Source organism: Meriones unguiculatus, chromosome 1, assembly GCF_030254825.1.
Source record: "Meriones unguiculatus strain TT.TT164.6M chromosome 1, Bangor_MerUng_6.1, whole genome shotgun sequence".
Classification (NCBI taxonomy): domain Eukaryota; kingdom Metazoa; phylum Chordata; class Mammalia; order Rodentia; family Muridae; genus Meriones; species Meriones unguiculatus.
The window spans coordinates 109,806,822-109,818,766 of record NC_083349.1 but is presented as its reverse complement, the minus strand read 5'-3'; positions in this window follow the sequence as shown (position 1 = coordinate 109,818,766).

Genomic DNA, 11,945 nt, shown 5'->3' with positions numbered 1-11,945 from the left:
AAACAATTTTAAAAATATATTTATTCTTTGATTTAGAGGGGGCTGGAGAGATTGCTCAACAGTTAAGAGCACTGTCTGCTCTTCCAGAGGTCCTAAATTCAATTCCCACCAACCACATGATCGCTCATAACCACCTATAGAGGGATCTGATGCCCTTTTCTGGCATGCATGTTTACATGCAGATATAGCACTCATATACATAAATAAATCTGAAAGAAAAAAATTTCATTTAGCGTATTTTGGTCTTATTCACCCCCAACTTCTTTCTATGATTCCTCCCTGATCCCTGACTACCACCCCCTCCTAACCCCTCCAACTTCATATATTTTTTTTTTTAATTTAAACCCTTTGCCTCCAACGTATGCTGTCCAGCATAGGCTGTTCTGGATGTGAGACCATCCAGTGGACCGTGGTGACTACCAACAGCCACGCCTATACAGAAATCTGACTCTTCCTTTCCCCAGAGGCTCTCAACTCTCCAGAGTTCTTCAGTTAAGCTTAGAGAGTAATTTACTTAGACTTTTCAGGTCCTCAATGTTATCTCTCAAAATATGGACTAATTTATTCAATGAGTGCTCATTTTTATGTCAAGCATGATATTTCATGCTTGTCATCCTTGTACTCAGGGAGGCAGAGGAGGATTGCAATGAGTTCTATGCCAGCCTGGCCTACACGGTAAGTTTCTGAACAGCATGGACTATATAACTAGACCTATCTGCAAACAAACAAAACCACAAAATTTATTTTCTGCAAGACATGGTAAGACATACCTGAAGTCCTAGTGACTCTGGGCATGGCTTGAGGCCAGCATTTCAAGGCCCTGTCTCAAGAAATAAAACCAAACTTTAATTTCACACTAGGCACGCAACTTTAATTTCAACACTAGGAAGGTTTTATGAGGACTAAAAGTTTAAAAAACAAACTGAGCAGTGGTGGTGCATGCCTTTAATCCCAGCACTCAGGAGGCAGAGGTACACAGATCTCTGAATTTGAGGCCAGCCTGGTCTACAGAGCAAGTTCCAGGATAGCTAGGACTACACAGAAAGCCACTCAGAATTTGACATTAGGTTTAGGCAGAAGACAAAGAAGGCAAGGTCCTAGCCTTGTACAGAGCAAAGTATGGAACATTCCAGCTTGACTCTAGCCACAAGAACATTCCAGCAGTTCTCAACCTTTGGGTCATGACCTGTTTGGCAACCCTCTCTTTTCAAAGATATTTATGTTAAAATTCATAACAGTAGCAAAACTATAGTTATGAAGTGTTAAAATATGAATTCTAATGAAAAGACTGAAGTGTAACAAAATAGTTTTATGGTTGGGGGGTTACCACAACATGAGGAACTGTATCAAAGGGTCTTGGCATTAGGAAGGTTGAGAACCACTGAGCTAGAAGGAAAGAGGCTTGCAAAGGCCCTTCAGAAGAGCAGAGAGTCCTTATGTCCATGGAACAGGAAGAAACTTTAGAAAGGAGTCAGATGGAAAGGGATCTGGGAAGAGTGGAAAAGAGGGGCAGGCCTGAGGAAGTGGAGAAGGTGGGTTTTGTGGAGGACAGAGAATGTATGAGGTAGTTGTCTTGGAATAGGGGAAAGCATACCAGGAGACTGTAGTAAGGTTGCTTGGCAGCTTAGAGAGTTGTGTGGTCATGAATTTAAACTAGAACTGGCTGGCATAGCAGCTGTTGTTCCAGAGGGTAAATAAAGCGAATGGAAGTCTTTGGTATAGATACTAAGTTAAATAGCTATCAAAAGAGGCAGAATATATTGGAATAAGGAAAATTAAGCTAATTTGTTTCCTTTTGCCACAGTTGGTAACCTGGAGGAGAGAGAAATAGTATTCCATGTGGGGCTGCGGGGTGGACCAACGAACAGCCTGGTAAACCGCTCAACTGGATGAGAGGACTGACCCCTGTAAGCTGTCCTCTGATCAGACCATGTGTGGGGGTTTGAATGGTTTGGCCCCTCCCTCATAGACTCACATGCTTGAATGCTTGGCCTACAGGGACTGGCACCATTAGGATATGTGGCCTAGCTGGAACATGTGTGGCCTTGTTGGAGGAAGTGTGTCACTGTATAGATGGGCTTTGAGGTCTCCTAGTGCTCAAGCTGTGCTCAGTGTGGAAGAGAGCCGGAGGATGACAGTCTCCTCCTGGCTACCTTTGGATCAAGATGTAGAATGCTTAGCCCCTCCAGGATCATGTGTGATTGGATGCTGCCAGGCTTCCCGCAATGATTATAGTGGACTAAACCTCTGAAACTCTAAATCAGCCCCAATTAAATGTTGTCCTCTGTTAGAGTGACCATGGTCATGGTGTCTTTCACAGCAATGGAAACCCTAAGACATTTCGGCACATGTTCATGTGCACACTTATACACTTAATAAAATGTTTAAAAAATTCCATTCAAAAAATTCTTTAGTAATATGCTATATCTATTAGTCTTTGATTAAGATTAAAGGTTTTTAGAGCTGGACATGGTGACATAGGCCTTTAACCCCTGCACTCAGGAGGCAGAGGCAAAGGGTTCGAGGCCAGCCAGTAGAACTCTTGTGCACTACATGGAAGTATCACCTGTTAATAAAAACTGATGGCCTATTAGCTGAGGCAGGAAATAGGAGTGGGAGTTCCAGGATAAAGAGAGGAATTCTGGGATAGAGTCAGAGACCTGAGACACTGAGCAAGAAGGAGGATGAATGAGACTGAGGAGAGGTGACCGGCCATGGGGCATACATAGAATAAACGGGTAAGTTATGAGCTAGTCAGGGAACCAGCTAAAGCTTATGGTCTAGGCATTTAGTCATGAGGTAATAAAGTCTCTGAGCTGTTATTTTGGAAATTGTGTGCCAGGAAGAAAACCTGCACTTACAGATTCGTGGTTATATGCCAATAAAAAACTTAAAGGTTTTTCTTTCTCTGTTTTGTTTTGATTGCTGTTGCCTATTTTTTTGTTTGTTTGTTTGCTGTTTTATTTTATAGTCTCATATAATCCAGGAGAACCTTGAACTCACTTAGCAGAGAATGATCTAGAACTTCTTTTCTGATCCTCCTGCTTCTACCTCCTGAGTGCTGGGATTACAGGTTGTACCACTATGCCTGGTATTATGTAGTGGTAGGGATCAAGCCTAGGCTTTGTGCACCATACAAACATTCTCCAACTGAGCACTCTAACCCTTAACGTTCTCTTTTAAACTGCATTTATTGCATTTGTATATTTCAGCCTGAGTGTCTTTGCACAACTGATGCAAAGTGCTAGGAGTTTTTCTCTTGTGGTCTAATAAAGTGGAAGTAAATCTATTTGGTCTCCGTTAGAATCACTTCCTTGTGTTCCAAATACAGGAACTTTGCTCATCTTCCAAATACAGGAACTTGGCTCATCTTCATGTTTCCACAAAACTTCCTTTTTTCCCTTTTGAAACACTTTTGTCATGTAGGTCAGGATGGCTTAGAATGGGCTATGTAGCTGAGGACTGACTCTCCTTCCTGACTTAGCCACCTTCATTCCCTGAATGTTGAGACTATAGGTATTATCCACCATACCAGTCCCTTTATCTTTGTGCGTGCCTGCAGGTATATGTGCCTGTGTGTGATCCTATGGAGATCAGAGATCAGCCTCAGGTATTATTCCTCAAGTGCCATCTACCTGTTTTTTGAAGCATAGGCTTTCATTGCCCTGAAGCTTGCTGATTAGGCTTGGCTGGTTGGCCAACAGGCCCCAAGGACACAACATCTCAGTCTCCCCAGCACTGGGATTATAAACACATGCCACCACCCCTGGTTTGTCTACATGATTGTTTCCATGAGAATTGAACTCAAGTTTGTTTGTTTGTTTGTTTGTTTGTTTGGTTGGTTGGTTGGTTTTTTGAGACAGGGTTTCTCTTTGTAGTGCTGGGTGTCCTGGAACTTGCTCTGTAGACCAGGCTGGCCTCCAACTCACAGAGATCCGCTGTCTACCTAGAACTGGGAATAAAGGCATGTCCCACCACCTGGCTTGGACACAAGGGGTTTTGTTGTTGTTGCTTGTTTATCTGAGACAAGGTTTCTATGTGCAACAACTCTGGATGTCCTGGAACTCATAGAGATCTGCCCATCTCTGCCTTGGACTCAAGTTTTTAAACTTGCGAAGCAAGCACATTACAGACTTTGTCCTGGAACCCACTATGTAGACCAGGCTGGCCTTGAACTCAGAGAGATCCACCTGCCTCTGCCTCTCAAGGGCTGGAGTTACAGGAGTGTGCTGCCGTCACACCTGGCCTCTCTTTTACGTTTTTGAGCACTCAGAAAATATATCCTGGTAACCTTCCAAGATAGTCTGAGATGTCAGTTCAAAACATTTGGTACCGGGAAGAACCCTGTACCCTAGGACAGCACATCTGTAGTACTTCCCTTATAAAGCTATAATGGAGGAGCGCACGCACCCTGAGACTTTCTGCCAGCTCATCTTTCTCTAAGCTTTGGAGGCCCTGATATCAGACAGGCACGGATTTGGAGCAGAATGAAGTCAATATGAACAGAACACGGTAAACTTGAACATAAGATACGTCATCACAAGGTTCCCTCTCAGCTGCCTTCCCCATGTGGCTCTCTGCTTCTGCAGCAGACAGCTGTGATAGGTGGCATACTGACCCAGGGCTCAAAGTCGTGTCTGCTTGGAGGCAGGTCTTGCCACTGCTCAGCCTCCAGGTTTATACCAAACTTGTCATCACACACTGTCCCTTACGTTCCCCCACAAAAGCCATCCCCCAAGGCTGGAGAGATGGCTCAGTGGTTAGGAGCCTTTGTTGTTCTTGAAGAGGACTCAAATCTGATTCCCGGCACACTGAACATCTGTAACCCCAGCTCTAGGGAATCTGATACCTCTGGCCTCCTCAGGCACCTGCAATTAGATGCACATACCTATGCATAATTAAAAGTAATAAAAATTTTTATAAAGCCAGGCACTATGGTGCATCCCTTTGACTCCAGCACTCAGAAGGCAGGGGCAGGCAGATCTGACTTCAAGGCCAGCCTGCTCTGCATAGCAAGTCCCAGGCCAGCCAGGTAACTCAGAGGTTAAAAATGTATACTGCTCAGCCAGTATACATTGGTGAATGCCTGTAATTCCAGCACTGAGGAGGCAGAGGCTGGCAGGTCTCTGTGAGTTTGAGGCCAGCCTGGACTCCAGAGAAAGCTGCAGGACAGCCAGAGCTGTTATAAAGAAACCCCTGCCTCAAACCCATGTCCCCAAAATGTGTACTGCTCTTGCAGAGAACCCAAGTCTGATTTTTAGCACTTATTTCAGGCAGATTACAACCATCTCCACCTCCAGATGGGCATCCAACCAACACCTCTGACCTCTGGCACCTGTATTTATCCGTACACAGGCACACACACATACACACCCAGAATTAAAAATAGAACAAATCCTAAGAGAGCTAGAGATAGACAGTGAGGAGTCTGGAAAGGGATGAGAGGGACCATACCAACCAGAGGACAGAGAACAATGGCAAGCTCAAGCAATGTGGGATATAGGGGGACCGCTGGACTTGAATCTGACCACAGCCCATCAGCTTTGAGAATTTGCTCCCACACAGAGAGGTAGAAAAGAACAAGTTCAGGCGGAATATCAGAGGTTCTGACAGCCCAATCCTAGCGCTATGCTCTCCCCCATGTGGGTTGTCTCCCAGAGCTATACCATTGCAGAGTTCTTAGCACCTCACAGAAATCTTTTTCCTAGTCTTCGCTCCAGTGTTTGCTCTTTTCTTTTTCGAGACAAGGTCTTAGCAGGTAGTTCTGGTTCACCCCAAGCTCGCAGCAATCCTTCTGCCTCAGACTTCTGAGTCCACATGTTTCTAAGCTGCAGAGAGAGAGTTTCTGAGGTTGTAGCAAATGCATCAAGCCCCAATCATATCTGCCCTGCATCCAAGTTCCTGTGTTTGCTGACAACCCCTTCCTGAAAGCATAGATGCTCTGTCTGAAAGGTTTCCCTGTTTACCAGACAAAGCTTGACTCATTCATAGGGCAGACCAGAAAAGCCAAGGTGTTAACGTGTCTGTAAAGTACCATAACAACCAGGCCTATAAAGGGAGGACTCTCTATATATATCTATACAAGTCTATATCTATATCTATATAATATATATTTTAAAATATATTAAAACAAACAAAAAAGCCTATTTTTTTTAAGGCTGGAGAGATGGCTCAGCAATTAAGAGCCCTTGTGGCTCTTGCAAAAGCTTCAGGTTTAATTCCCAGCACCCACATAGTGGCTGACAGACATCCTTAATACCAGTTTCAGGGGATCCAACAGACACACATACAAGCAAAACAGTCATTCATATAATGTAAAATAAGTACATCTAATATATTTTTATTTTTTATTTTTATTATTATTACATTTTATTAACTGTATCCCAGCTATATCCCATTCCCTCATTCCCTCCCAATCCCACCCTCCCTCCCTCATCTGCTCCCTGCCCCTTTCCAAATCCACTGATTGGGGAGGACCTCCTCCCCTTTCATCTGACCCTGTTTTATCAGGTATTTTCAGGACTGGCTGCAAAGTCCTCCTCTGTGGCCTAGCAGGACTGTTTCTCCCTTGGGGGGTAGAGAGATGAAAGAGCCTACCATTGAGTTCATGTCAGAAATAGTCCCTGTTCCCCTTACTAGGGAAAACCAATTGGTTACTGAGCTACCACGGGCTACATCCGAGCAGAGGTTCTAGGCTATATCCATACATGGTCCTTGGTGGAGTATCAGTCTCAGAAAAGACTCCTGTGCCCAGATATATTTGGTCCTTGTGGAACTCCTATCCTCTCCATGTCATAGTAACTCCCCCTTCCTTCATATGATTCCCTGCACTCTGCTGAAGGTTTGGTTATGAGTCTTAGTATCTGCTTTGATACACTGCTAGGTAGAGTCTTTCAGAGGCCCTCTGTGGTAGGCTCCCGTCCTGTTACTTGTTTTCTCCTACATCCAATGCCCATCCCATTTGTCTTGATCATCTTACCCTGGATCTTCTATAATGAAAATAGGGTAGTTGGCTGTGAACCTGGTGAAAAGCAGCCATGTAGAGTGAGCATGTCAGATATGTGGAGGCTACTTTTGCTAAATGTCTCTTTGGGCCCTGAAAATGTCTACTGAGCTGCTAAAAGCAAGATGAAAAACACAGGCACATACCCCTTTATTTTATATGTCTCCTTGCTGTGAGCCATTCACTACAGTCGCTTGGATTTCAAGAGCAGGTCTGATGGTAAAGCATCTTATGACAAAACAAATCGAATCTCCACACAGCAATGGCTCCTCTCTCTTCTTCTTTATTAGCAAGACAGGATCTCATGTATCAACAGCTGGCCTTGAATTCACAGATGTAGCCACGGATGGTCTTGAACTCCTGGTCCTCCTGCTTGAGTTGCCTAAGTATTCCAGTCTAGTTCTATGTACTGCTGCAGATCAAGCCCGGGGCCTCATGAATGCCAGGCAAGCCTCAACATACTGTTACATCTCAGCCTTTTTTTTTTTTTTTTTTTTAATTCTAGTTTTCACCATTGCTCTTTTTGTTTTTGGGTGATGGTCCCAATTTGTTGGGACCCCTAGAGTGAAACCTCTGCCTCAGGACTCTGTCACTTGAGGACATGCTGCCTAAAGTACTATTAACAAAACACAAAGCTTTTCACATTGTGGGCATTCAATAATCAGTGAATGATTGAATGATCATAATCTCTAGCTTTACCGATAAAGTGAGGAATATTGTCAGTGATTCCCCAAACTGGATTCCATTTTCCAGTTGATAACAAGGCGTTCGTATAGGTCCTTCTGTGTGTGGGTGGATATGCTCATTGAAGCATTTTCTGTTTATTTCTCATAGCATAGCCAGTCCTCACTTTCTAACTCCCTCTTTAGTTAGCACACCCCTGCTCTCTTTCACCCCACCCAGAGTAATGGAGGTTTTCAGAAGCTTCTCTCAATAACTCCTTTATAAAGCAAATCGAGTGGGGGTGGACTGTAAACTCCTCTCTCTCTCTCTCTCTCTCTCTCTCTCTCTCTCTCTCTCTCTCTCTGATTGTAGGGTTGGTTGGTAGCCAGGGCCTCCAGTTGCTGGAAGAGGTGAACCCTGAGTGCTTTGAGTGAAGAAGGCACTAGACACTGAGAACCATAGTCAATTTATCCCATTCAGTCTTCAGCACTGACTCCTTTTTAAATTTATTCTCATCCCTCACTGGAACAAAATGCAATCAACATAAGTGTTTAATTTGACGAGGAGAAAGGGCCAAGAACAACTGTAAATTGTCACAACAGTGGCAGCTACCAGCCTTGATGTCTGCAGTAACAAAGAGAAAGGAAGCAGCCTGCTTTGCACATCAAAGAGATCTGTCACATCCCTCAGCTGAGGATGCTCAGGAGGTGTGGAAAAGGGTATCTGAAATAGAAGTCATTGCTTCCAGGGTGAGCAAAGCAGAAGTCCTGTGGAGAGGAGGGGTTTGCCACTAAGTAGCAAGATAAGTAATACAAGCAGATCAATTTTTTTTCTCTCTCTCTAGAGATGACATTGAAATTCCTGCACCAGCCAAGAGAATTCTGAGGTCAATTTTGTTTGTTTTTGTTTTTGAGACAGTGTTTCTCTGTGCAGCCCTGACTTGTCTCTGAGCTTACTCTGTAGACCAGGCTGGCCTCGAACTTGGAGCTCTCTGCCTGCCCCTGCTGGGATTAAAGGTGTGTGCCATCACCACCCTGCTTACAGGTCAGTTTTAACTTGCTTTGCTGCCAGTTCCCCACGGGCCTGGAATGGGGGCTCTTGAACTACCTCCTGCTTCCTGATGAGCATCTACTCAGTCCAAGGCCACTTTGCTTTCCTCTGTGCATTGTCCTCTCTCAATGGTGTGTTTTCTGGGTGACTCCCTAGACAGCTTATAGCTCCAGTCTGTGTGTGTGTGTGTGTGTGTGTGTGTGTGTGTGTGTGCACGCGCATAAGCGTGCATCCATGGATGTACCTTACTCTATTACTCACCATCTTTACTGTTTCAATATCCAGATTCAGTAGCACTGAACCTGAAGCTGACTGCTGGTCTAGACTGGCTGGCCAGGAAGTGCCCTGGGATCCTCCTTTCTCCTATCCTAGCTCTAGAATTGCAGGTGCAGGTGCCGTGTGCCTGGCTTTTAATGTGGGTGCTGGGGCTCAAACTCAGGTTCTCATGCTGTCATGAACACTTCACCTACTGACCCATCTTCCAGTCCTAGATAGCTCTCTTACACCTTTCTATTTTGAGGGGGAGGAAGGGTCATTCGGTTGGCTGGTTTTCCTTTTTTATATTTATTTTTATTACTTTTTAATCATGTTGATGGATGTGTTGTCTGTTGCACATCTGTGGATGTCTGTTTGTAGGTGAGTGCAGGTGCCCTGGGAATCTAGAAGACTGTTGCTCCCCTGAAGTTGGAGTTGCAGATAGACAGTTGTAAGCCACTTGATGTGGGTGCTGGGACCAAATTTGTCTCCTCTGCAAGAACAGCCTCTCCAGCTCCACACTAGTTTTCTTGAGACAGCGTCTCACTATCCAGCCCAGGTTCACCTGGACCTTGCTATGTAGATCAGTTTTACCTTGAACTTGAAATGACTCTGCCTCTGCCTTCCCATTGCTGGGATTACAGGCATGGGCCACTGTGCCTCATTGAAATGCAATTTCAATGCAAGTAACCCTTGGACCACACTGTAAGAAAAATAGCCAGGGCAATGGAATAAGCACACATTAGACTTTCTAAAAGCTATCCTACATTGTGAACTCAGTGGTCAAGAGCATCAGTTGTGGGTCGGGAGTGATGGCTCAGCGGGTAACAGCACTTGTTGTTCTTGCAGAGGTCCAGGAGTCAGTGCCCAGCACCCACATTAGGTAGCTCACAGCCTCCTGTCACTCCAGTGCCAGGAGATCCGATGCCCTCTAGCCTCCCAGGCACCTGCATGCATGTGGTACATATAGAGTTACACAGGCACACACACATACAAGTATATAAAAATAGCAAATCTTTAAAATATAATAATAATAAATATCAGTTGTGGACAAGTGTGATGGCTCAGCAGGTAAAGGTGCTTGCTGCCATGCCTGATGACCTGAGTAGTTCCTGGACCCACATGTTGGGAAAGAACCAACTTCCTCAATTTGTCTTCTGACCTCTGTGCACACATGCACACATGCTCGCTCTCTCTCTCTCTCTCTCTCTCTCTCTCTCTCTCTCTCTCTCTCTCTCACACACACACACACACACACACACACACAATAAAAATTTAAAAAGCAAAACATCAGTTGTCTTAGCTGTCCAGAGCCTGTTCCACCCAGTCCACTATCACCATCATCTTTGTCATTTATTTCTTTGAAATTTGTTTCCAGTGCTGAGGGCAAACCCAGAATCTTGTACATACTAAGTACAGGCTTTGGGATGAGGGGGACAGCTTCATCACTGTGTGGACAGGCAAGACTGTCACTTTCCCCAACTCTCTTCTGAACATGAGTGACCTTATTTCCTTCCTGGAAGGAACGCTCAGACTTCTGTGTGTTGTGTTAGTTCTCAAATCCAGGACAAATGGCTGACTGATGTGCCCAGCAGTGGGGGCACATGCCTTTAATTCCAGCGCTCAGGAGGCAGAGGCAGGCAGATCTCTGTAAGTTCGAGGCCAGCCTGGTCTACAAAGTGAGACCAGGAAAGCCAAAGCTACCCAGAGAAACCCTGTCTCGAAAAACAAAACAAAACAAAAATATCAAAGTAGACACTGGCTGCCAGGTTTTCCCAGCATCCCTCAGTGCCTTTTTGCTTCAGGGCCCTCCTGGCTGGCATACCTGCTCCCTACCCTGAACTCTGCAGCTCAGGTGTTGAGGCTGGTCTTCCGTCCTCCCCAGCTCTTCTGGCCCCCATATAACTCAGTCATTTTGGCTATGTTAGTCTTTTGGCCCAGGCCTCCCTTCTTGGCCAGCATCTCCTCTCCCCTCCCATCTCCTCCCATCTCCTGGCTCAGAGTCACATTCACTCTGGACTCTCCCAGATGTCTCTGTCTCTGCTCTCCCTCATATTTACAATAAACCTTCTCTTCTACCATACCTAGGAATAGTCATGCTCTTCCTTTTCTATTTCTTTTTTGTTTTTTTATTCAAAGTGCCCAGTGTAAACCCTGGCATATGTCTCCACTACCAGGCGATACGACACTCAGCCTGAAGCCTGGGAGCTTGAGGGTTGGACGCGCAGGGCAAAGAATTTCCTTTGAGAAAGTCTCAGTTCCCAAACTGCTCACTGGTGTTTCTGCCATATGAACTGGGCAGCGAGGTTTTCAGTCACCAGTTTTATTCCCTCCGAGATGGATACTTGGGTGATTTGTGGACTATAAGGGAAACACGGGGCCTCAGGCATGGTGCTTCTGTGTTCTCCCAGTGAGCTCCACCCAGTTCAGAAACTAGTTTTGTATTGGCATCCAGCACTCTCTACATGCCAGACACATGCATGTGCTTTCCACAGATTTATTTTCTGTCTAATCCCTGACAGCTAATCTGAGTATCCTCTACCAATTCTGAGGTGAACCGATAACTCAGAAATCTAGGTAGGGCTGCTATCATGGGACATGAACAGCTGTTCCTTTCCCACAAGCCTGGCACATAATGCTCATAAGAGCATTTCCACCTGCTAGGCAGCTAAATTCGTATTCATTCTCTCTTGTGTGTGTGGTAGGGTTGATATGTGCAAGCATATAGAAACCAAAGGGTCTTCCTACATCACTCTCTTCTTCTCTTCTTGAGAATGAATCTTAGGCTGGTGATACGGCTCACTGGGTAAAGGTGCTTGCCATCAGGCCTGATAATCTGAGTCCAATCCCTGACACTCACATGGAGGAGAGAAATAGCTCATGCAAGCCATCCTGTGATCTCCAAATGCATGCCTTGACGCTGAGCAAGATAGATACATAGACAGATAAATGTGCAATATAAAAGAGAGAGTTT